Source organism: Orbicella faveolata, unplaced genomic scaffold, assembly GCF_042242905.1.
Source record: "Orbicella faveolata isolate gen_17 unplaced genomic scaffold, um_ofav_v1 contig_27, whole genome shotgun sequence".
NCBI lineage: Eukaryota > Metazoa > Cnidaria > Anthozoa > Scleractinia > Merulinidae > Orbicella > Orbicella faveolata.
The window spans coordinates 2,287,501-2,312,187 of record NW_028301555.1 but is presented as its reverse complement, the minus strand read 5'-3'; the positions used below and the strand labels follow the sequence as shown (position 1 = coordinate 2,312,187).

At 37.6% G+C, this 24,687-nt stretch overlaps 2 protein-coding genes across 9 annotated transcripts in view; one reads left to right on the top strand and one right to left on the bottom strand.

Moving 5' to 3' along the window:
• Nucleotides 1–24,687, bottom strand: part of LOC110051350 (uncharacterized) — a 434,502-nt gene that overhangs the window by 142,345 nt on the left and 267,470 nt on the right. The window lies entirely within an intron of this gene.
• Nucleotides 1–24,687, top strand: part of LOC149107124 (uncharacterized) — an 86,931-nt gene that overhangs the window by 42,367 nt on the left and 19,877 nt on the right. The window contains exons 1-10 of one of the 6 annotated variants that reach the window (XM_089297178.1): nucleotides 966–1,119; nucleotides 1,298–1,377; nucleotides 2,015–2,095; nucleotides 3,257–3,340; nucleotides 4,130–4,217; nucleotides 5,222–5,291; nucleotides 5,476–5,562; nucleotides 23,852–23,924; nucleotides 24,117–24,196; nucleotides 24,452–24,524. The gene's annotated coding sequence lies outside the window, so the exon portion shown is untranslated. Of the gene's footprint in view, nucleotides 1–965; nucleotides 1,120–1,297; nucleotides 1,378–2,014; nucleotides 2,096–3,256; nucleotides 3,341–4,129; nucleotides 4,218–5,221; nucleotides 5,292–5,475; nucleotides 5,563–20,411; nucleotides 20,706–23,851; nucleotides 23,925–24,104; nucleotides 24,197–24,451; nucleotides 24,525–24,687 lie in introns of those variants that run through there. The other 5 variants (XM_089297179.1, XM_089297174.1, XM_089297175.1 and 2 more) reach the window with 5 other exon arrangements.

The following is a 24,687-nucleotide window of genomic DNA, read 5'->3' as shown; positions in this document are numbered from 1 at the left end:
AGTTATTACTGAATATGCAATGCCTCTTGGACTGAAACTAAAAATACAGCATTTAACAATTTACTGGTGACTTACAAGCTGGAAATGTCACTAAAAATACTTAAAATAGGACAAGAAATTAAAGAAAGTCTCGTAAATAATCGTAGGCTATACTGGAGGCACACACGTGTAATTTTCCAAACACATTGCGCCGGCCCCTGCGCCGGTCTAATAAATATCCTACTAAATAAGATAACTGCTAATAGAGCAGGTTAGTAACAAAACTATGTTACCACATACTTAACAAAGACAATTAAATGCACGCATTTTCAATACAATTAGGAATGAATCAAAGACCATGAAACTGGGGGACGTAAAAACTATCATTTAAGTGAAAATATCTCCATCGCAAAATCAGTACTGTATATAAAGGAAGATGGACCTATAAACGGGGTGTCATATAAGCGGGAGGGCTTATAAGAGGCAGTTTACTTGGCTAGGTGTTATTTTCCTGACACTAGACATTAAGTCTTCGAACAAGGGAAAGACCCTAATTTTATGCTTGCCTGGCAGTATTGTTTCAAACGAATTTTAATTATACTACTTTGTTTTCTTGTTTTGACTTCACTGATTTCTTTGAATATTTATTTGGGACTTTAAATGCCCCCGGCAATCAAAAATTCAATCTATATTTTGACTAAGGTAGTTCATCTCATTTATAATTCTTATCGTAAACTGCATGTGTTTTAATACAGCAAACCTGGTTAATTAAGTTACTGAGACTTGCTCTTGCCAGCTTCATTACATTACTGTTATTTTTTTCCTTTTTCAATCAAATTCTCTATTTATGGCAGTGAAACTCAATTAACAGTCTGTAATAATCTATGGTCTAAAGCCTTAATGTGTTGTTAACTATTGCCTATTGTTAAGGCTTTTATTTATCACTGAAACTGTCATCTGATTATTGTTACTCTTATGACGCTAATAAAGGTCTCGTGAAAGTGCTTCATTAGCACTTTCACTTTCCTTTTATCTGATGTTGAAGCTTCATGCAAATTTATTCACAGGTGTTTGTTAAAGAAGAGTAAGGAAGAAGCTGCAGAGATTATTTGGAGCTGATTTAAGCCGGACCATCAAAAGGTAGAAACTCTGTCATTTGCTCTGTCAATTTTAAAGCAACTTTGGATTTTTCAAGAACTGGATGTCTGAATAAATGGTTGTTGGTCTGTAGTTTGTTTTAAACACTTTAGAAGTTTCTCCCAAGTGTGATTTAAGAAGGTTGTATTGAAGTCAATAATCATTGGATTTGTTATTGCAGGCTTTGATAGTTTTAAGACACAACGGGAGAACAATTCAGCAAAACCAATTAAACAGTTACGACATCGCAGTCTATTCCAGGTATTTTGCACATTTGTTGTTCAGAGGCATGTTAATCCTACTACTTTGCTTTCGCGCTCTCAAGTCTCACTGGCTTTCCGAAGATATTGATTTTGGTCTTGATCGGTCAACGGCACCAAAAACAAGGAGAGATTGCACATCTTTTTGTTTCAAGATTAAACCTTCTCTATTTTTCAACCTGCACTAGTAATGAAACTCAGTTGAAGGTAACGATTTATTGTCGGCAGTTCAGTGTTTTGAGATCAAGTTCTAACCATTTGTGCATAGCTTTGATCGACGATCCATCAACAGCTTCAGCACCGAAGTTCTCTGTTCATTGACATTTTGAGTAAAACCAGTGAGGTCACTTGACCACAAGCGAAACACAGTTGAAAATAATCTTCTCTGATCGTGAAGTTTTCGAATCCATTGAGGACGAAGAAGGAAAATGCAATTTGAGTAGAAGCTTTTAAAGGAAACAACTTAATCATTTAATTTATATGCGACCACAACTTTGCATTTCAATGCCTGAACACGAATGGAATTTCCTTCGTCTGTTGCTTGCTTGGAAAACTTAAGCCGTGCTAAGGATAAAAAAACTTCAACAAAGTGAAACTTTTAGACAGCTATATTCATGGTTGCTTTTCATTTTTCTAAGATTGCAGATTTTGGAGAACACAGAGAGGAACAAACTAACAGTGGAAACCAATCAACTATGTCCAACGAAAAATTAACGTCTGTAAGTGGTAACTTTTGTTATTATTCAACCCTCTCACTGTCAAGGAAAATTCGCACCTCATTTTTCCGAAATAACTTCCAAATAAATGTATAAATGTAATAGCAGTCAGAGAGTAAAGTCGTATTTAAAGTTTGTGAGTGAAAGGGCAGGAAATAACTTGAGTATCACGGGACTGATGGTTAACCCTAACCCTAATCCTACGAAAACAGCATTGCAAAACAATTAGCCCTCGATTCGTTTACGAGACATTTGCACAACATCACGAAATACCGTTAACTGCAACTTATAAGCCCTGGGCTTATACAACTTCGTAAGGGGTTTTGGATGGGATTTAAACAGTGGGGCTTATATCCCGGGAGGGGGGGAATGGGGCTTATAAACAGAATAAAAAATGTGTTTCGAAATGAGCTACAGCAGTGTTGATTGCGATACGTTGTTCATATCCTGGTTTTATATTGAGCTTTAAAACCTCGTAATAAATCGATTTCATTTCATTCTATACTAGAGGAGGGCTTCTATCCGGGGAGGGCTACTTGAAACAGCACAAAAGTTTCACTAAGTGCTATTTTGCTGACACTAGACATTACGTCTTCTAACAAGGAAAAGCCCCGCATTTTATGCTTGCCTGGCAACACTGTTTCGAACTAATTTTAATTCTACTACTTTATTTTCTTGTTTTAACTTCACTGACAGCTTTGAATATTTATTTGAGACTTAAATTGCCCCCCGGCACTCAAACATTCAATCTATATTTTGGCTAAGGCAATTCATCTCATTTCTAATTCTTATCGTAAACTGCATGTGTTTAATCCAACAAACGCACCTGGTTAATTAAGTTACTAAGACTTGCTCTTGCCAACTTCATTACATTACCTTTATTTTTCTCAATCGAAGTTTTTATTTATGGCAGTGAAACTCAATTAACAGTACTAATCTACGGTCTGCCGCCTTAACGTGCTGTTAACAACCTCTTGTCATTAGGACGTTGATTTATCGCTGAAACTGTCATAACGTATTCTCATAACGGCAACACAGGTCACGTGACTACACAAGAATAAACTGTCAAAAGTGTACTGAAGTATGAAGAGCGAGTCACTCTTAAGTTTACCATTGCTTCTTTAGCACGTTCACTTCCCTTTGATCTGACGTTGAAGCTTTCAGGTTTATTGACAGGTGTTTGGCAAAGAAGAGGAAGAAAGAAGCAGCAATTACTTGGCCTGCTGATTTGAGCCGAAATATCAGAAGGTAGAAACTCTGTCATTTGCTTAACAATTTGGCAACAACTTTGCATTTTTCAAGAATGCATGTCTGAATAAATGGTCGCTCGTTTGCTGTTTGTTTTAAACACTTTAGAAGTCTAAGAATGTATCTATTTCTTCATTTCCAGGTATTTTGCACATTTGTTGTCCTGAGGCATTCAATTTTAATCCTACTACTTTGCTTTCGTGCTCTCAAGTCTCACTGGCTTTCCTAAGACAATAATTTCGGCCTTGATCGTCGCCCCACGGCACGAAAACAATCATTCGATTATCTCGTGGAAGATTGCACATCTTTTAATCATCTTCATTTTTTAACTTGCACTGGTATTGAAACTCAATCAGTTAACATAATGATTTATTGTGATCGGCTGTTCAATGTTCTAACCACTTTTGCGTAGCTGTGGCAAGCCTTCCATCAAGAGCTTTCGGTGCCGAAGCTCTCTTTTCATTGACATTTTTAGTAAAACCAATGTGCTCACATGACTACATAGGAAACGCGGTTAAAACTGATCTGATCTTATGGAGAAGTTTTCGAATTCACTCAGGGGCTTGATGAAGACGAAGAAGGCAAATGCAATTTGCTTTAAAAGGTAGAAACGCAATCATTTCAGTAATTTGTATGCGACCACAACTTTGCATTTCAAAGCCTTAACACGAATGGAATTTCATTTGTCTGATGCTTGCTTGGAAGACTTAAGGCATGCTAGGGATAAAAAAAACTCCATTAAAGTGAAACTTTTAGCTGTGTTCATGGCCACTTTTCATTTTTTCTAAGATTGCAGATTTTGATCGTTTGGAGAACACAGAGAGGAACAAACTAGCACTGAAAACCAATCAGCTGGTTCCTACGAAAATTGACGTCTGTAAGTGGTAACGTTTGGTTTTATTCAACCCTCTTACTGTCAAGGAAAACTAACATCTAATGTTTCCGATATCACTTTCAAATAAATGTATAAATGTAATATCAGTCAGATAGGAAATTTCTACTTGAAGCTTGTGAGTGAAAGGGCAAGAAATAACTTGAATATCACGAGATTGATGGGTTTGTATTAACACAAGAAAATGATATTCTATGATATCTAGTCTTTAGTTTGCATGTTTATAAGACATTTATACAAGATCGCAAAACACATCACAGCTACTTGGAATAACACAAAAATGTCAGCAAATGTTATTTATTAGCACTAGACATAAGTTTACCATCGAGGGAAAGCCCCTGATTTTATGCTTGCCAGGCAACATTGTTTCAAAGGAATTTTAGTTATACTACTTTGTTTTGATGTTGTAACTTCTAATGTTCATTTTGGACTTTAATTACCCCCGGTATCGAAACGTTTGCAATCTTTATTTTGACCAAGGTAGTTTAAGTTACTTTTCTTACGGAATTTATCTTTTTTATCCAACAAACTTTACGTTACTCAAGGCCCACAGACTACGAGTACACATTTAGTTGTTGACAACTATTTTCTATCGAAAACTAAATGTTATCGAAGACTAATTGTGTTCGATGCGAGCATTCCACAATTTGAAGTGTTCGCTTGTCGATGCCTAAGTCAGGTCAGCGAGACCTTGGGAACAAACGATGGGAAATAATTTACTTCGGATTGCATTCGGTAACAAAACTCAGTTAAAAATAACCATCTACGGTCTGCCTGTTAAAAGTGTTGTAAACAATCTCTTGTCGTTAGGACCCCATCTGATTATTGTTATTCTTGCGACGCCAATAAAGGTCATGTGACAACACAGGAATTAACTGTCAAAAGTGAACTGAAGTATGAGGAGAGAGTCACTCTTAAGTTTAATATCGCCTCATTAGCACTTTCACTTTCCTTTAATCTGATGTTGAAGCTTTCAGATTTATTTACAGGTGTCTGGTAACGAAGGAAAAGGAAGAAGTTGAGATTACTTGCTGCTGATTTGAGCCGAAACATCAGAAGGTAGAAACTTTGTCATTTGCTTAACACTTTGGCACAACTTTGCATTTTTGAAGAGTGGATATCTGAATAAATGTTCTTTCGTTTGCTGTTTATTTTAAACACTTTAAAAGAATGAATCTATTTCCCCAAAGTGTGATCTAGGAAAATGTATTGGCGTCAGTGTTTATTTGATTTGTTCTTGCAGACTTTTAAGAAACAACAGGAGAGCAAATCAACAAACCCAATTAAGTGGCGCACAATTAAACAGTTACGAAATCACAGTCTGTTCCAGGTATTTTGCATATTTGTAGTTCAGAGGCATTTTAATCCAACTACTTTGCTTTCGCGCTCTTATGCTTGTCAAACAGGATTAAGAGTCACTGACTGAAAATATCGAGAAGGCTGGCCAGGTTAGAAAAATCGAAAATCCCGAAACTTTGCCTAAAGAGCGCTTTTAGGGAACTACTTTCGAAAATGTTATTCCGATTTTCTTAGAATTTAGAGTCTTCGAGAAATTGGCAAAAAACGAAAATATAGCTTTTTGCTTCATTAAATATGCAAAAAGTATCTGAAAAATTGACAAAGTTCTCGGTATTCGCATTGAAACAATTTACAAAACCAGAACACGGGGTAAACTTAGCTTAAGAGCTTTACTTTTCTTCTATCTAACAATAGGAAGTTTGAAATTTTTCAAGCATTTTGAAGGATTCCGTCGACCGTTGAAGAATTGCCTTTTCAAGCCCCTATGAAAACGGCAAAAATTGCGTAGTTTTACGGGCTTAAAACGCATCTTGACATGTCCGATATGGAACTAAAGCAAGTACTGTGCAAGAGAGTGTCGCATCTACTATAATAATATGGAAAAAAATTTCTGGGCAATCGAGGTTCACACAGGTAAAATGCAAAAGTTCGCGACAGTCTCTTCTCAAATTTGCATAATGCGGTATGTTCAAAGAACTCTATTGTTGAGCACTCTAGTCTGTTTTTGTTCCATTTGTGGGCCATGCATTGTGGGAAATATACAAAAAGATAGTTGATCTGTACGGGTCCGTAAATGATCCCGGACCGCAAATGATCCCGGACTGCAAATGATCCCCAAATTGGACCGCAAATGATCGTGGACCGGAAATGATCCCCGATGGGGACCGCAAATGATCCCGACTAAAAAAGTAACGAATAGCATGGATGGTGGGATGGTGTGGATAGGGAATTGGCGTACGTGAATACCGACGTTTTTATTAAAGCCATTTTATAATTGTAATGGCTTACAACTTGCTATTTTTTTTTCATACTTTCGACTAAATTTTGTTGCTAACTACGATGTTATGAATGTCACCACTCAATCATGAAAACGCGACTTGGCTTGCATTTCTTTGCAATTCTCAGTAAAATTATGATCAGTGCAACATACGCTACATATCCTCCTTTGCTAAACATTGATATTTCAGTGTTATAGTAAATCACATTTTATCAGCCATTAACGCCACTCGTCTAAAGTTTTAAACTAAAATCTAACCATGAAGCAACTATTAAGGAAGACGCTGTCACCTGAGTAGACCCACAAGCCTACAACGCTTCATCACTCTGTAAAACACCTAGTGTGTAGCACTGGAAATTTGAACAAATTTATTTTGTAATTTTTCCTTGGTCGTATTTTGGCTTTAATTCCTCGGAAATGACTACTTGAGTATTTTAAGAAGCCAAAATTCCAAGCTATAGTTATGAAGTTCAGCCTCATGACCAAGCAAGGCCAAGGTTTGCGCTTCGTTTTGACAAGTTAGCTGTTTGATAGATGTTTGATACTATCGCAACCGTATGTGTTTTTTTTCGCCAAGTATGTGTTTTTCCAAGACTTCTAATTCAATAGATCGTCTTCACGTGACGTGTTTTTATCCTCATCAGGCATAAGAGGCGGTATATTTATTTCTGTTTACAATTAGCGTGCTTCCTTTGGAAACCAGAGCATTTTGAATTTCAGGGTTATGTAGGTTGCGTGACATAAGGCTACGATCGAGTTTGTTGAAAAATATATACTTATCTCATGATTTTGAGCCTTTTTAGAAGTTAGAGCATTAGGAAAAGTGTTTATGTAAATGCTTGTTTGTTTAGTACTGATAATCAGTCGCCTGGAAAGCCAAAGTAAGTTCCAGATGTTTACACAATATTCCGGCCGCCATATTGGTGTACCACGGATGTATACCAACATGGCGTTTTCTTACTGGGCTCTGTAAATTTCTGGAAAACATTTACGACGAATTTCTGAAGTTTGGGGAAGCGCACAGGCCTAAAACTTGGAGAAGTGTCTTATTTAGTTATCTCAGTATAGCGTACATCGCAATTTCTTAGCTTTTTCCATTGGTTTGTTTTTCGATTTATTATTTTTTTTTTGTTATTGCGTGACAGTGAAAACGATCTGAACCGTTCGAAGAACAAAACAGCAACCGTGGAATATTTCCTTGTAAAATGATAAAACATGTTTTTTAGTTCATAATTTTTGTATATGTTCTCACCTTCCTCTGATATAAATCCAAGCCATTCCTTATTTTTTGATCGGGATCATTTGCGGTCCAATATGGGGATTATTTCCGGTCCTGGGATCATTTGCGGTTCAATTTGGGGATGATTTGCGGTCCGGGATCATTTGCGGTCCTGGGATCATTTGCGGACCCGTACAGATCCATGTCGTTGTTACAACATTGCTTCATTATTTCACGCAAGGTACATAAAACTACAGAAAAAGCCCAAAATATAAGTTCAAAGTCACCCAGACCAAACACGCTACATGTATTACGTGACTGGCGTCACGTAATATATATTTTCAGTTAGCTCCAATTGAATTTTCTAGATTATTGAGGTTTAGACACTTGCTTATAATAGAGACATATCAGGGTTTGTCTTTCCCGTCTATACACACTCGATTAGTCTGCAAATATTCGAAAGGAGACTGGTCTTTTAAAGTAAATTTTAGCATGTCTCTCGATTTTGATCTTGATGGAAAACGAATTAAATAAATGCACTGAATGAAACGAAGAGGTTTTATTAACGTGATTCAGCTAGACCAAGGAAGCAAGTTTTCTTGAAAAATAGAGTAAGATTGTTTGAAATCGGTCCTGTGATCTGACCTCGGCTGGAATTAGGCCTAGTCCAAACGTCGCGTTTCTGCCGTGCCGACCTCAAATAAATTTGTCCCGGCAGTGGCAATGACAAGAGAACAGCGGTGATTCCAAACGTCGAGTTCAATCAGTCGCGCAGAAGATCGGAAGAAGCTTGCTTTGCTGAAGGCCATTTTAAATGCTACAAATATTGGCAACGGCAGCTAATGCAGGCTATGAATTCAGTTCGGCACGGTACGTAAGAGCACGCCGAAGTCAAGTCGCGCTACACGGCATGCAAACTTTATTCATTCCCCCAGGAAGGGGGTGGTGAAGGGGGGTGGCGGAGACTAAAAAAAATAACGGGGGTGCTCGTTGTACATTTTAGGGGTTAATCTTCAAAAGGTCCACCCCGAGAGCCTTTGCGGTACCTTTTACGGGGATTGAGCCGAAAAATATGACAGGGGATAATGTGTTATGTAAACGGTTGTCAGTTTAACCATTGATTTTCCCTCTTTCTTTTTTATTTGGAAACTATTAAGGCTAAGTAATTGAAGACACCAACAACGACAAAAAAACACTGTTAGAAATATATCGAGTAGTCACTCTATGAAGAGACTTTTCAATTATGCAAAAAAGTTCACCTAGCCTTAAAAACGTTTGTGTTTGCTGGCGCGCGTTCTTACTGCCCAGATTTTTTGTTCCAAATACTGATTGAAGACGACCAATAGTTAATCGAAGTATTTATTTCGACCCGATATTGGGTAAACTAAAACGCCTTTTAAGCCCGTAAAATTACGCAATTTTTTCTGTTTCCATGGGGGCTTGAATTCTTCGATAGTCGACGGAACCTCTCAAAATTTAATTTAATATAAAGCTTTCAATATGCTTAGTTTATCCGGTGTTCTAGTCTTGTAAATTGTTTCAATGCGAATACCGAGAACTTCGACTCAAGCGCGGCAGTAGCACGACGTTTGAAGCCATGCATGCACTCAGTTCGGCACGCTGAATTAAAGTCGGCGCGACTACGTATAGCACGGCAGGCCTAATGCCGTTCCGCACGGCAGTAGCGCGACTTGGCTTCGAACGGCATGCTCTTGCTATGCACGTGCTGAACTGAAGCAGAACGGCGGTGAATGGTAAATGCGAGACTACGCGAGACGGCGAGACCAGTGCTATTCTTTGCGAGCCCGAGACAAATTGACTTTTTAGATTGCGAAACCGAGACTTCAAAGTGTTTTGAGTGCGAGCGAGAGGGGCTCCGACTCTTAAAATTCAAACTCCAGATTTAGTTGAGAGCTATAAGAATGAGCGAGAATGAGCTTGTACAGAAGTCTTACAAAGGAACCTTTTGTCGTAAATACTTGTGCCTTTACACAGTTCCACAGGGGACAACAGATAAGTCCTTCGACTTCGTGGGTTTCATCATGAGCTATCGTGGCTATCAATAAAGTGTACAGCATTTATTTGCCAATCACTCATCCCTAAGGAAGAGCTAACCTTTTAAACGACCTCGTTCCCAGCAAAGGTGAGGGTGAAAACCACTGGCGAGTCCCAGAATAACACTATAGGGAGCTTAAGCAACGACGACGACGACGCAGAGGACGACGCCTAGTAAAAAATGAATTTATATTTTACAAGCGAGATTCGCGATTGTCTAGATCTGTTCGGTACGCCGATGGCTCTAAAAACGTGTTTAAGCTAAATATGCAACGACGGCGTTCAATTGCAAATCGAAATACGAAAAATTAGCCATCGTCGTCCACGTTCCGTAGATGAATCAGAACTTGGTCATTTCACGTTGTTGTTTTGCAGAGGACGGTGAAGAAATGTACAAAGATTTATAACGCACGTGCAAAGCTATTGTTTTGCTCATTAAGCCTTTTGTTTGGTGACGTTCTCGTTGCCGTCGTCGTCGTGGTTTGCTTAAGCTCCCTTATGTACGGGAGGAGACGGGGTGGAGGAGGGGATGAAATTCTAGTACGATGCTTTCTTCAATCGACGTGAAGGGAGAGAAAGTGCGTCGAGGCATGTGGCGTCATAACCGTGCGTAGTCCCGGAAGCCTCTTAGGCGGAAGTGAGAACGGAGTCATAACAAGCACCATAAAAACCATTTATTTTACCGGGTAAAATAAATCTTCTTTTAGCCTTTTAACCAGCCTTTGCAAACAAGCTGGAACTAGAAATTCGACTATAGCACACTACGTTAGGATATCCTAGAAGAAAATAACTGTTTTTTGGCGCCAAAATGACGTTGCGGTAAGCTTTGCAGCCTTTTGTGGAATTCAGACAATTTGGCAGAAGTTAGCATTAATATTTTCTCGGAAATTTGAAAGTTGCTTTATTGAAATTCAATATCAAGTGACGAGAAGACGTCATTGATTAAAACAAACAAACGAATCGGAACTTCGAAACCCTTAACCTTGCAATTGAAAAAAGTCGAAACTCCGAGAGAGCTTCGTATAAAAATTGAGACTGCGAGACGTACATAACCGCTAAAAAACAAGACTGCGAGACCCGTGAAATTCGACGTTTTTGAAGGACCATTCGCCACCCCTAACCAGGGACGGCGGAGCCGGGGTGGGGGCTCAAGCCCACCCCCTCCCCCCGCACCCCTCCCTCCACTTTTTACCACGACGACAGTTTATTTTGTTTTAGTATGAGGTACAAATGAAGAACTAAAGAAGAACAAAAAGAAAACGAAAAAAGTCTGGTTGACTACAGATTTACCAAGAATTTACTAAGCTACTACCTCTTACCAAATCTGTAGGAAGCTTTTTCATCTTTACATAGTTTTAACCTTTCCGCAGCGTGCACTTCCTTCCCACACACGGGGTGGCTTGTGTAAAAGCGCAGGTCAGTCAGTGCTAAGGCCGTGATATATCATGGAGGGCTGAGAAAGATGTATCAAGCTCACAATACCTTCAAAATATATTGCTGCAAATGCACTAAAAGTACCTGTCATTTTATAGTTCATCCATTAGGTTGATTTTCTTAAGAACCACACCATGGAGAATGTCAAAAACACCATTTCCGAGCCCCTAGATTTAAAATGTTTTTTTGGGGGGGAGGATGCCCCTAGACCCCTCTACAAAACTTGCGCCGGCACCGCTCGTTTTCAAGCCCCCCACCTCCCCCCACCCCCGCTTCCTTCAGTTGATGAAAAGACTCCGCCGTCCCTGTGAATTCATATCCTGCTGCATCAGCTGCAGTTGCTTTCTAGCATTTAAAAAGGTCCTCAGCAAAGCAAACTTTTTCCGATCTTCTGCGCGACTGGATTAAATTCGACGTTTGAATCTTTCATAGTTTTTTGTCATGCCACTGCCGGGACAAATTTATTTGAGTTCGGCACGGCAGAAGCACGACGTTTGGACTAGGCCGAATTCCGACCGAGGTCAGATCGCGGGACAGACATCAAACAGTCTTACCCTATTTTTCAAGAAAACCTGCTTCCTTGGTCTAGCTGGATCACGTTAATAAAACCTCTTCGTTTCATTTAGTGCATCTAATTAATCCGTTTTCCATCAAGATCAAAGTCGACACACAATGGTTAAAAAATACTTTAAAAGACCAGTCTCCTTTCGAATATTTGCAGACTGATCGAGTGTGTATAGACGGGAAAGACAAACCCCTATATGCTTCTATTATAATCAAGTGTCTAAACCTCAATAATCGAGGAATTCCAATTGGAGCTAACTGAAAATATCTCTTACGTGACTGGCGTCACGTAATACATGTAGCGTGTTTAATCTATGTAACTTTGAATTTATATTTTGGGCTTTTTCTATAGATTTTTTGTATCTTGCGTGAAATAATGAAACAATGTTGTAATCACGACATATATCAACTATCGTTTTGTATATTTCCCAAAAAGCAAGGCCCACAAATGGAAAAAACAGACTAGAGTACTCGACAATAGAGTTCTTTGAACATACCGCATTATGCAAATTTGAGAAGAGACTGTCGCGAACTTTTGAAATTTACCTGTGTGAACCTCGATTGCCCAGAAATTTTTTTCCATGTTATTATAGTAAAAGCGACACTCTTTTGCACAGTACTTGTTTTAGTTCCATATCGGACATACCAAGATGAATCCTTCAAAATGCTTGAAAAATTTCAAACTTCCTATTGTTAGATAAAAGAAAAGTAAAGCTCTTATGCTAAGTTTACCCCGAGTTCTAGCTTTGTAAATTGTTTCAATGCGAATACCGAGAACTTTGTCAATTTTCCAGATATTTTTTGCATATTTAATGAGGCAAAAAGCTATATTTCGGTTTTTTGCAAATTTCTCGAAGACTTTAAATTCTACGGAAATCAGAAATATATTTTCGAAAATGGCTCTCCAAAAGCGTTCTTTAGGCACAGTTTCGGGATTTTCGATTTTTCTAACCTGGCCAGCCATTCTCGATATTTCCAGTCAGTGACTCTTAAAGCTCAAGTTGCAACTGTTCCAGAACCCGCCGGCGCTTCTAGAGACTGAAAAATAGTGCAAAATTTTCATCGGGCAGAAAAAAACTGAAAATTTGTTCTTATGCCAGAAACTTTAAGAAACTTCAGATCATCCAGAGTTAATGTCAAGTCCTACAAGCAGTCTTGCATTCCTAACGTCAATTTTAAGGTTAATGTTGTGTGTAAAAATTACGCTCAAAGACTAAAGTTGTAAACAAAAAATGACAAAAATGTGAGGAAGTAGGGTCGACTAGGCAAATTTGTCATCTGCTCTTAGGAGAATTTAATAGCCTTTTAGTTCAGAAATGTTTTCAGTGAAATTTGAACTCCACATTAAAAGGACAAAGCATGATGACTCAAAGAAAACTTTTAAGTTTTTTTCAAAGAAAACACCGCAAAAATTGATATTTTCACGCTAAAGTGACATCCCGAGCAAACAATGCAATAACGGTTGTTAGTCTTAGCTTGACACTATCACGGTTGGACTTATATGTTTCTTAAATTAAAATTTCTATTGTAAACCTAAAATTTCCAGTTGTTCTCGCGCGATGAAATTTTCTGATTAAAGAAACCTACTCTAGACAAATGCAGCTGCACATGCGGCGCTGTTTTCATGTTCAATACGTGCAGGTACGTTTTGGTGACTGTAAACTGGGCTTCAATAATCCTTTTTTCAATAATGTAATATTCAATAGCTTTAAAATTAAGGCGGCTTTTTAGAACGCACAAAGCATCAGACCAATTTCGTGTCTTTTTAAGTTTTACAAAGAAAACTTATTAATAGTCCTGCTGTTAAGAGCCAAAAATAACCAGAATTGTTCATTTTGTGATAAAAGCATAAAACTTCCCAGGATGACTAATCTCTATAAGGTAAACATTTTCTGATATGGAGCCATCCCAAATTTCTACCCAGAAGCACGCTACGCGCATGTCAAAAAATAACATATCAGGCCCCTACATGGGAGCGAGGCTGAGTTAAAATGCTTATTTCTAAGCCTTTTCCGGAGTACTTTGCCAAGATTTCTTGCTTTTTAATATAACAGCAACTTATAAAGCATCTGGAAGTCGAAAAATTTGTCACGTGATTAGTCGCGTGACCATCATTTCAATAAACAATCAAATAATACCGAATATTGCATTAATACGATTAATATATTTTTTCTCCTCTTCTTTCTCGTTTTTCCTCGCAAATAAAAAGAAGCAATTATTTTGAACATTACAATATAGAGTAATAAGATATTCAAATTTAGAAGCCTGTGTTTCGGCATGCACAATGTCATGTTGGGGCTTTGCATCAAATCGAGGCCGAAACAAAGGAGAGATCTGTGTTGGCTATTGAGGACGGATTTGCTTAAGTCTGGCTTAACGGGATATAACTAATTTCGGTGCGGAATTCAAGAGAAAACTCTTGATCGGTTTAAATCGTATTTGACTAAGCGCACACAATGGTACTCCGTTAATGGCTGTCTCTCTGACTTCACCACTCTTAAATGTGGTGTGCGACAGGGAACGATCCTTGGTCCTCTTTTATTTCTAATTTATATTAACGATTTGCTTAACTGTCTATCATTTAGCATACCTAGAATGTATGCTGATGACACCCACATTAATTACGCTGGTTCTGATTTGCATCCGATTCAGTCTAGTCTATCTGACGACCTTGAAAAACTAAGCAAATGGCTTGTGTCTAACAGACTTACCTTGAACGCTACAAAAACGGAATTTATATTGATCGGCTGCAGGCAAAGATTAAGAACTCTATCTGATACCCTCGAACTCTCCAATAATAATGTTCCGATTGAACAAGTTTCCTCTGCGAAATCGTTTGGAGTAAATGTCAATGAAAATCTGACGTGGCATTCCCACATCAACTGTGTAAAAAGATCGCTTCTGCAATTGGAGCCATAAATTTAGTTAAGGTAATTACCTTGAAATTGTTCTACTATCAAACCTTTTTTGCAACTTGGCATAATTAACATTCATGATATGAACATTAAAAACAATGCAATAAAAAAAATGGGGTCACCGTGCTTGTTAACGCGTCGGCAGGCTCTTAAAATGGGGCGTTTTCACTGGTTGCGCGTTAAAATTCGAATCACCTTCATAGAGAATTGAATTAGGTAGCTGCCGGGATCGCCCCATGGCGAGTTCGCCCCCACCGAGTTCGCCCTACATCAACTCAACTTGATCGAGTTCGCCCCCAACCAGATCGAGTCGCATATAGAGATTATTCCTCGTTTTGTTACCCTCTGCCTTATTAGATTACTGGTGGCGAGGAAACTTCGCTTGGTGGCGAGGTGACTTCGCTTGGTGCGAGTTGACTTCGCTCGGTGGCGACCGGAAGTTCGTTGGTGGCGAGACTCCCTGATGGCGAGATGACATAAACACACATAGACTGAAATGATTCTTCGGAAACTTTAAATAACTCGATGACAACTATGTAAACACGAACACAAAATTTTGGGGCGACCTCGAAATAGAAATTTTATAGTGGGGCGAACTCGCCATGGGGCGAAACTGGTATCGTTCCAGAATTAAGTATTGGTTGCTTGAAAGACACAAAATTTTATGTTGAAAGTAAAGCCTCTTTTATTCACATAAGCAGTATTGCTTTATTTAAGCCGTTTTTGATTGCCTGGTTGTAGGAATGTTGCACTTTTTCGGACGGTTCCGTGGTTAGTTTGAAGTCTTCGCCTTGGCCAAAATACACCCAGTGCGGAACTATTTTCCAAAAAAAATCATGTTCTACTATCATATCAAACTTTTTTTCTTCCTTAAGTATTTTCTTTATTAGACTGTTCTTAGCAAATACCCGGAAAAAAAAATCGGGGTCACCGTGCTCGTTTAAGAGAAAAGGAGCATTTATCTCGCTATCGAGCTTAGTTTGAGGGAAATCTCTTACGTTTTGCACGCGCACGGGCTCATGACTTAGGGATGCGCAATGCAATACTAAGGAATCACCTTAAGTCATTTGTGCCTCAATCTACCTTACTCTGCATATGCAACATCACTACCTCAACCTCACTTTGATTACTGCAGCCTATTCTGGGGTAATTGTGGCAAAACATTCTCTAACAGGCTACAATAACTACAAAACCATGCTGCACGAGTAATAACTTCATCGGGCTATGACGCTGATGTCGATTCCTTGTTTCACAAACTCAGCTGGAAAGACTTGCAATTTCAATGTCAAATTCAGAAAGCTCTAATAGTTTTCAAGTCTTTGAACGGTCTGGTTCCCGAGTATCTCACTTCTAAATTTGTAACACGAAATGAATTAAATTATGCTCTGAGAGACTCGGTTAACAAACTTGTTGTTTCCTCTCCGAGAACTAACTACATGAAAAATAGTTTAAGTTACAGCGGCGCAACCCTTTGGAACAGCTTACCCTGTAATCACGGAAATCAGGTTTATAAGTAGAATGTTGTTGTAAGTTAATATGATATTAGGATTAGAATTTTAGGTTTAGGATCTTAGAAATGTTATTCTTACCGTATATAAATAATGATTAAAGATTTAAGATAACATTTCTCACAGAAATAAAATATACCATGCAGTAGGTCGTATCACAAGTTTCCTTGTTTTCTCATTTAAGTTTAGAACGTACTTTAAAAGCAACCTAAACAAATTCATAGGCTGCATTATCTAAATTGACAGGATTGATGCATTTTACATTTTAATGCTATTTACATTTTTTCTCCATTTCCTTTGAAAAATACTGCAGCAAAGTGATTGGAAACTCTTGTTCTCTTAAAAAATTAACATATGCTTGAAGGCTAATCTTGACTGTACCGGTTTGTGCAGTTGTGGTCGAAATTACAACTAAAAGAACCTTTATTCAGCCAGTGTTTTTAAAAGCAGGCTTAGAAACGTTATAGCCAATGAAAGCTGTTTTTCAAAACGTTTCCTTCAGACCAAAAAGTTCAGCTAGTGTTGTGACATACCTGATCTATTCCGGCATATTTAAAAGTTTCAAACGCGAAATAGAAAAGGTGTCTCAATCACAGTAAGCAGGTAACTCAAGAAACTCATGTCAATCAAACCTATTTAAATTGACTCTGTATCACAGCCTCGATTTGATGCATAGTTTTGATATTACGTTTTTGGCAGATCCAAAACATACATTCAAGGTTTGAATTTCCTAGTCTCGATAATAGAATCTACATTGCAAATAATAAAATTGGTATGTAAAAAATCATCATCGTTCATCATCATCATTTTATTTCTTAATAAAACCTACATTTTACAGTTGGACTGGCCCGCGGATAGTTATGCTAGTCTAGGTGGGCCAGTCTATCAATAGTTACAAATGATTTATTATTATTATTATAACTTTTATCACTACTATTACTACCATGATAAATAGAGAAGAATAGAAAGTTAGAAAAAATAGTGAACAAATAAAAAGAAAAAGTGGGAACAGAATGTGATTTAATAGATAATATTTTTTGTTTGTTTGTTTGATTGGTTGTTGGTTGGTTGGCATTTTAATTTAGAAATGATCCTGCAAACGTCAATGAAGGAATCTTCATCTTCGAGAACACTTAGTAGTTTGTTTTTAATTCTGATTTTGAATGATTTCTTTGGTAATTCTAAAAATGGAAATGATTTCATCAGTGCGTATTGCTTTGCTGGTAATTGAACGTAATGGTCACGCGACTATCATGTGACATAATTTAAGACTCAAAGGCAATGGTTAATCTGTTGTTGTATTAAAAAAGTAAGACACTAGGCATAGTAGTCCCAGAAGGCAAAAAATTTGGTATTTTGCATCAACCTCGTTTCCATGTAAGGGCCTTGTATGCCATATTTTTGACATGCGCATTCCATGGTTCTGGAAGAAAATTTGGCATGGCTCCATATCAGCAAATATTCGTCTTATGGAGGTTAGTAACCCTGCCAAGTTTGATGCTTTTATCAAAAAACGAACAATTTTGTCCCTTAACAGCTGGACTATAAATCCCTTGATGGATTTTCAACCAACCTATTGCTTATTTTTATTTCAAAGGCCAATTTCTTAAATATTTCCGATTTCAGTATTTCAAACAGGCAAGTCGTTTGTTAGTAGGAAAATAGTTATTTCAGATAACCAGTAGCGATACATATACGTAATAAGTAAAAGGTATAAACAATAGTCTTTTGTAGATCTATGTAAATATTCAACTACTTTTTTCAAATAGTAGCTTTCATTTCAATAATCATTAAGGCTAATGTTGGTACAGGAAAATTACGATCAACGAGCACAGATGTTAACAAAAGGCCTTGATTTAGGGTGCACCAGGCAAGTTTGTCATCTGTTTCTAAAGAAATCATTGTTTCGCTTCGGAAATCAGCTCTTTTTTGATTATAATTGAGCTCCAAGACGACGAAACGCGACCATTGAAACAGCTTAACATATAACGAAAAGGAAGGCTGTCAAATTATAGTTACATTTCAAGCTAATACGATAATTACTGTACAAATATTAGTATTAAAATATTGCCCAATTATCGTTCATTGTTCCTAAAGTCACTCCTCTAACTATTCTTCCGACCCGATATAGTCCAAATCTTCTCAGCAGCTTAGTTTCCTGTGGAGAACTGAATCCAGTCTGTTGTTTTGCCTTGATTTAAGAAGGCCTAATAATGTAATTGTTGAATACGAAATTGATAGCTGTAAATTTGAAAAGTCAAATTATTGAAGCTCAAGTTGCAATGCCCATACCTGCCGGCACTTGTAGAGTCTGAGAAACAGCGCATGCCAACCTGCATTTATCTGGGGTAGGTTTCTTAATATTTACTTAACGAAAAATTTTCATCGAGCGGGAAAAACTGAATTTTTTTCCTTGAACAAGAAACTTCAGACTATCCAGAATTAATGTCAAGTCTTACAAGCGGTCTTGCATTCTTAACGTCAATTTGAGGGTTAATGTTGTGTGTAAAAATTGCGCTCAAAGATTACAGTTTTCACTAAAAAAGTTAACGTTAAAAAGCCACGACGCTTCGACCGTTTGACGGTCATTTTTAAGTTAGAAAGTAAAATTTTTGCATGCGCCCAAATATATACTAAACTTTTTTATTTGTTTAACAACGTGGTAACAGATTCATGTTTCGATTGCCTGAATAAACAGTTCGTCTGATGTTTGTTGTTAACACTGTAAGAAGTCTAAGGAAGAATCTAGTTCCCCAAAGTGTCATTTACGAAAGTTGTGTTGGCGTCAATGTTCATCAGATCGGCAAAACCAATTAAACAGTTACGACAGCAGAGTCTGTTAATTCCAGGTATTTTGCACATTTGTTGTTCATAGCCATTTTAATCCTACTACTTTGCTTTCGCGCTCTCAAGTCTCACTGGCTTTCAAAATATTTTTATTTTGGCCTTGATCACCCCACGGCACGAAAACAATCAGTCTATCATCTTAAAAAATTGCACATCTTTAATTTTTTTTTTTTTTTAGATTAAAATTTCTCTGTTTTTCAGTCCCAACTTGCACTATTATGCAAGGGACTTTGTCGCGCATCTTGTAGTTGGTAATTTCCCGCAGTAAACAAACCGGCGAAAAAACCTCCGCCATTATAACTTGCTCACCAAGTCTTTAGTCAAAGAACAACAGGTACTGCTATGGTTCTGATGTGACACGCAAATTCTTCTTACTGGTGTATATCTGTTTCTACGAACTGAGGGAATTCCTTTTAGAGACAAAAAAATGTGTTGATGGGTCTTGATGGCAATCCCTCATTTCATTCGACATGGACGCAAAATTTTGCGTTGTTGTTGTTGTGAGGCGGATTAGATCTGATCACTGTAAGGCAGTGAACGCAATTGTGAAACATGAAGTTTTTAGAGGGTATGTATCTGATGAACTAAACCTGAAAAGGATAATTATGTTATTTCTTATTTTGGAATATATATGACATCACATGTACATGAAAAACGGGCAATACACCTCCTGGCCGCGAATGCTTTGCGACCGAACTCCACGATAAAGCAAATAGCAATCCAAACGACTTTGTTCCAAACAAGGTTTTCTTTCCAGTAGAGCTAGGTAACTGGAAAACTACGAAAGTAGATCGTTTGTCTTACAAAGGTCACTGTAAAAAAAAGACGAAACAATTTCCTTATGAAATTAAATCGTCGCGATTAAATACTTGGAACGTGTCCATTATATTATTGAATCAGTGAACGTTCCACGGTCTCGTTCAAGACCATCAAATGTTTTTTTAGGCAGTCATACAATCACCGAGATGCACATTGTCCTTTGATTACCAGCATGAAAACATACAGATTATCTCCCTTGCACTTCTCCAATGCGTTCTTATAGTTCTTGGCATGGGTGATCAGTTTAAAAATTTCTCTAGACCAGTATGCTTGACTTTACCGAGATACGTCGTGAGAAATAAGATGCTGATCTGCCTTTAAGGTGAAGACTGAAGCAGTTGCCACAATAATAAACCGAGCGCTTTAGTAAAGACAGTGTTGTAGTTTTTACTTTTTCTTCAAGCCTACTTTTCAGCTACAACGGTCCAGTAATTAATAAGAACATAATGCATACATACATAAAGCAGTGAAAAACAAATCATTAATTGTGATTTTTTTTTACATATATAGTTATTGGCTTGAACGAGAAGGGAGGTCAAAATGGAGGGCAGCTAAATGCATGTAGAGTGATGCTAGAACTTTGATCATCATTTCGTGTGTTGACCTTTTTATTGATCCAAGCATTCTGAGATGACAAGTCACTGAAATTTTAGACAGTTGGGAATGTGAACAGATCACGTCCTCAAATATCGCCTCACGGAGAACGTTCTAATTTTTAATCGCGTTTGCTTTACAATTTCGATTTACGGCATTACCCAAATAACGAAGTGAACTTTAGAGTTTCTTGGATGGTCTTAGATTCCGCCATGGACAACTGTGAGTACAGTACATACAAGTTACTCATCGCACTGTCATTGCAAATTAATTAAGTTTCGTTTAGCGCATCTTCATGTTAAGACAATTCAAGTGTGTATACGAACTCGAAAGATCCCGTGTCAGTCTCTGCAAACAGAACGAGAAATTTCCGAAGCCTTTGAATCTCAAATTTGCTGTACAAAAAATTGATTTTCCAGTCGGAAAGAGAACCGTCTGAGAAATTGCGAATTTTATGCTTTGCCAGTTGCGGAACTTCCTCATACAAGCTCACATTTTCCCGCTATGGTGCAATAGACTTTGTCGTGCACATTTTGGTGATTTCCCGAAGCAAACATACCGGCAAAGAAAACTCCAGCATTGTAAATTGCTCACCGAGCAAAAGATAGAAGCAATAGATAAAAACAATAGATAGAAGTACGAACGGTTGTAATTAGTTCCCGTTCTGCCCTGATGTGACACAAATTCTCCCCAGTATTGTATATGTACTTCTTATAGTACGAGCTGAAAGAATTGGTTTCAGTGACAAAATAATTGCGTCAATGCAAATTCCTTATTTGATCGGACCTGCACGCTTCTTTTTGCATTGTTGTTGTAAGGAGAGATTAGATCTGATCACCGTAAGGTACTGAACAAGACGAAAAAAGGTTAATTAAAGTGCCTATGAAGTAAAAAATAATTGCTACTTATTTGAAAGGCTTTTCAAAGTAAAGAAGAATGGCGTTTTCCTTTTTGGAATATCTTTTTTCGTTTTAGAGATACTTACGTTTTTGTAAGGAAAGTGATGACGTCATAGGTGGTTCCACTAAAATAGCACAACACTCAATCGAGAATAACTCTAGAAATATTAAAGCAGTGTTCTTCAAACTTGGCACCAGAAATGTACATCCCAAAAGAAACACAATGACACCCATCGTGCCATTGCCATGACAACAGTTATGCCGCTGGTTCTGTTTTAATTAAGACTAAAATTCGCAGATTTTATCTTAAGCAAGGATCATCCACTCCCACCAATCTAATGGGGAGAGTTAAGACAATATGGGAACCATGTGTGTTGCGAGCAAGACCCTCTGTCCCACTTAAAACGGTTGCAAATGGGGATATTTGGTTTTTCACAGAAAGAGACTGGAGCCAAGAGTGTTGCCATGGCAAGAACATATTAGGTGTCATTCTGTTTCTTTTGTAATGTACATTTCTGGTGCCAAGTTTGAAGAACAGTGCTTTAATATTTCTAGAGTTATTCTCGATTGAGTGTTGTGCTGTTTCAGAGGAACCACCTATGACGTCATCATTTCCCTCATTTGCATAATACAAAAATGTGAATATCTCTAAAACGAAAAAAGATATTCCAAAAAGGAAAACGGCATTCTTCTTTACTTTGAAAAGCCTTTCAAATAAGCAGGAATCATTTTTCACTTCATAGGCACTTTAATTGTAAATAAGTAGGAAACACAAAGTTTACAATTCGTATCAAGCAAGGCCCGGAAATCAACATTCTTCAAATGCGAGGTCGCCGGCCAGGGCCATAGCATTTTTTTTTTTTTTTTCGCTTTTTAACAAAAAGTACATAAAGCAATGAAAATCAAATAAAAAATGACAGTAAAGGGAGAAAAGATAATGGAAATCGATTCTTGCTGTGACGGGATGCTAAATTTAGTGAAGAAAAATTCTAGATGTCTTCCATGTTCAAGTTGACCCTTTATTATGTTTATGTCTTGTGCTTGCCTTGTGATTTCTAAGCCATCTTTGTGAACATGTTTGGAGATCAGATAACACGTTTCTCGGACGTTTATGTTTAAAACTTTTACTTCAGTTGTTGAACTACGGCATTATAACTTGTTCACCAAGTTTTCTAGTCAAAGAGCAATGGATCGAAGGACGAATGGCTGTAATTAGTCAGATTTAGTTCTGCCCTGACGACACACGCAAATTCTCCCTACTGGTGTATATGTATTTCTCATAGTACAAACTGGGAGAATTTGTCTCAGTAACAAAATAATTGCGTCAATGGCAATTCCTTATTCCAGCCAACCTGCTCGCCTAACTTTGCATTGTTGTTGTAAGGAGAGATTAGATCTGATCAATGTAAGGCACTCAACAAAACGAAAATAGGTAAATTAATTGTCGGTAAGTGCAAAGCAGAAAGTTTGCAATTTTTATGAAGCAAGGGCCGGAAATCGACATTCTTGAAATGGTGTTGTGTTTTGGGGGCGTATCAATAAAGCCACATAAAGCAATGAAAATCCAATTAAAAATATAGAAAGGGGAGAAAATATAAGGGAAATCGATTCTTGTTGTGACGGAATGTTAAATTTAATCAAGGGAAATTCTAGAAGTCTTCTTCATTCTAGTTCAAATTGACCCCCTTTTTTTATTATGTTTATGTCTTGTGGTCATCTCGTGATTTCTAAGCCATCATTGTCAATATGTGCGGAGATCAGATAACCCGTGGCTCGCACATTTTAACTTTCATTTTCTATTACTGAACTTATAATATGTAAGAGAGCGTGTGTTTTAGAATTGTTACTTCCTACTGAAACATTACATTTTCTGAGTCGATTTCATTTTGTCAATGTGATTTACACTGTGATCTTAAAAGATGCAAAATATACTTATCGAGTAGGCGCGAATGCCGCCGCTATCTCGAGTCCGGTCCATGGCCTACACAGCGACAAGACACAAACTTAGAGTTGAAGGTAAATCTGTTTCAGGAAATTCAATTGGAATCGAATGATACACTGTAAGTGTTTAAAACACGTAAGGTAATCACTGCGGCAAATCACTTTTCTGTATAAACAGAACAGAGAAACGATTGTCACAGTGACTAAGGGGAAAATTAACAATCGTGGACAACTTCAATGAGAAATTAAGACCACCCGTCCCTCCATTTCAGTGAGAAAAAATTGGCGCATTTTAGGTTTAGCTCCGCCTCATCGTTGATTTTTGATTCGGGGAGAGGAGTGGTTTTATTTATTTTATTCTGACTAAGACTGTAGCATGAAGAGTGTGTTACTCTTAGTTCAATACTGCTTTATCAGCACTTTCCGTTTCCTTCGTAGTTTCCAGTTTGTAGTAATATAGATATATACCAGTAAGGAGAATTTGTGTTACATCAGGCCAAACATTGAAAACTTTTTATTTATTCACAGGTGTTTGGTAAAGAAAGCAAAGAAGGACGTGGCGATTCGTTTGGAGTGCTGACTTGAGCCGAAACATCAAAAGGTAGACACTTTTCATTTGTTTAACAACGTGGTAACAGATTTACGTTTCGATTGCCTGAATAAATAGTTCGTCTGATGTTTGTTGTTAACACTGTAAGAAGTCTAAGGAAGAATCTAGTTCTCCAAAGTGTCATTTAGGAAGGTTGTGTTAACGTCAATGTTCATTGGATTGTTATATTAGCTTATATTGCAGATTTTGATCATTTGAAGAAACAACAGGACAACAAATCAGCAAAACCACTTAAACAGCTACTACATCAGAATCTGTTCCAGGTATTTTGCACATTTGTTGTTTCTAGGCATTTTAATCCTACTACTTTGCTTTCGCGCACTCATGTCTCGCTGGCTGCCTTGTTTTGGGTTTAGCGCCAGTTCATCATTGATTCGGGGGGAGGGGTAGTTTTATTTCGTATTTTATTCCCACCAAGATTGTAGTATAAAGAGCGTGTTACTCTCAGTTAAGTATTGCTTCATCAGCACTTTCCGTTTCCTTCGATATGTCGTTGAAGTTTTCTGATTTATTTACAGGTGTTTGGTTAAGAAGAGAAAGGAGAAAGTGGCGATTCCTTTGTGATACTGATTTGAGCCGAAACATTAGAAGGTAGAAACGTTTTTATTTGTTTAACAGTGAGGTAGCAGATTCACATTTTGATTGCTGAATAAATAGTTCGTGACCTCTGATGTTTGTTGTTAACACTGTAAAAAGTTTAAAGAAAAATCTACTTCTCCAAAGTGTCATTTAGGAAAGTTGTGTTAACGTCAAT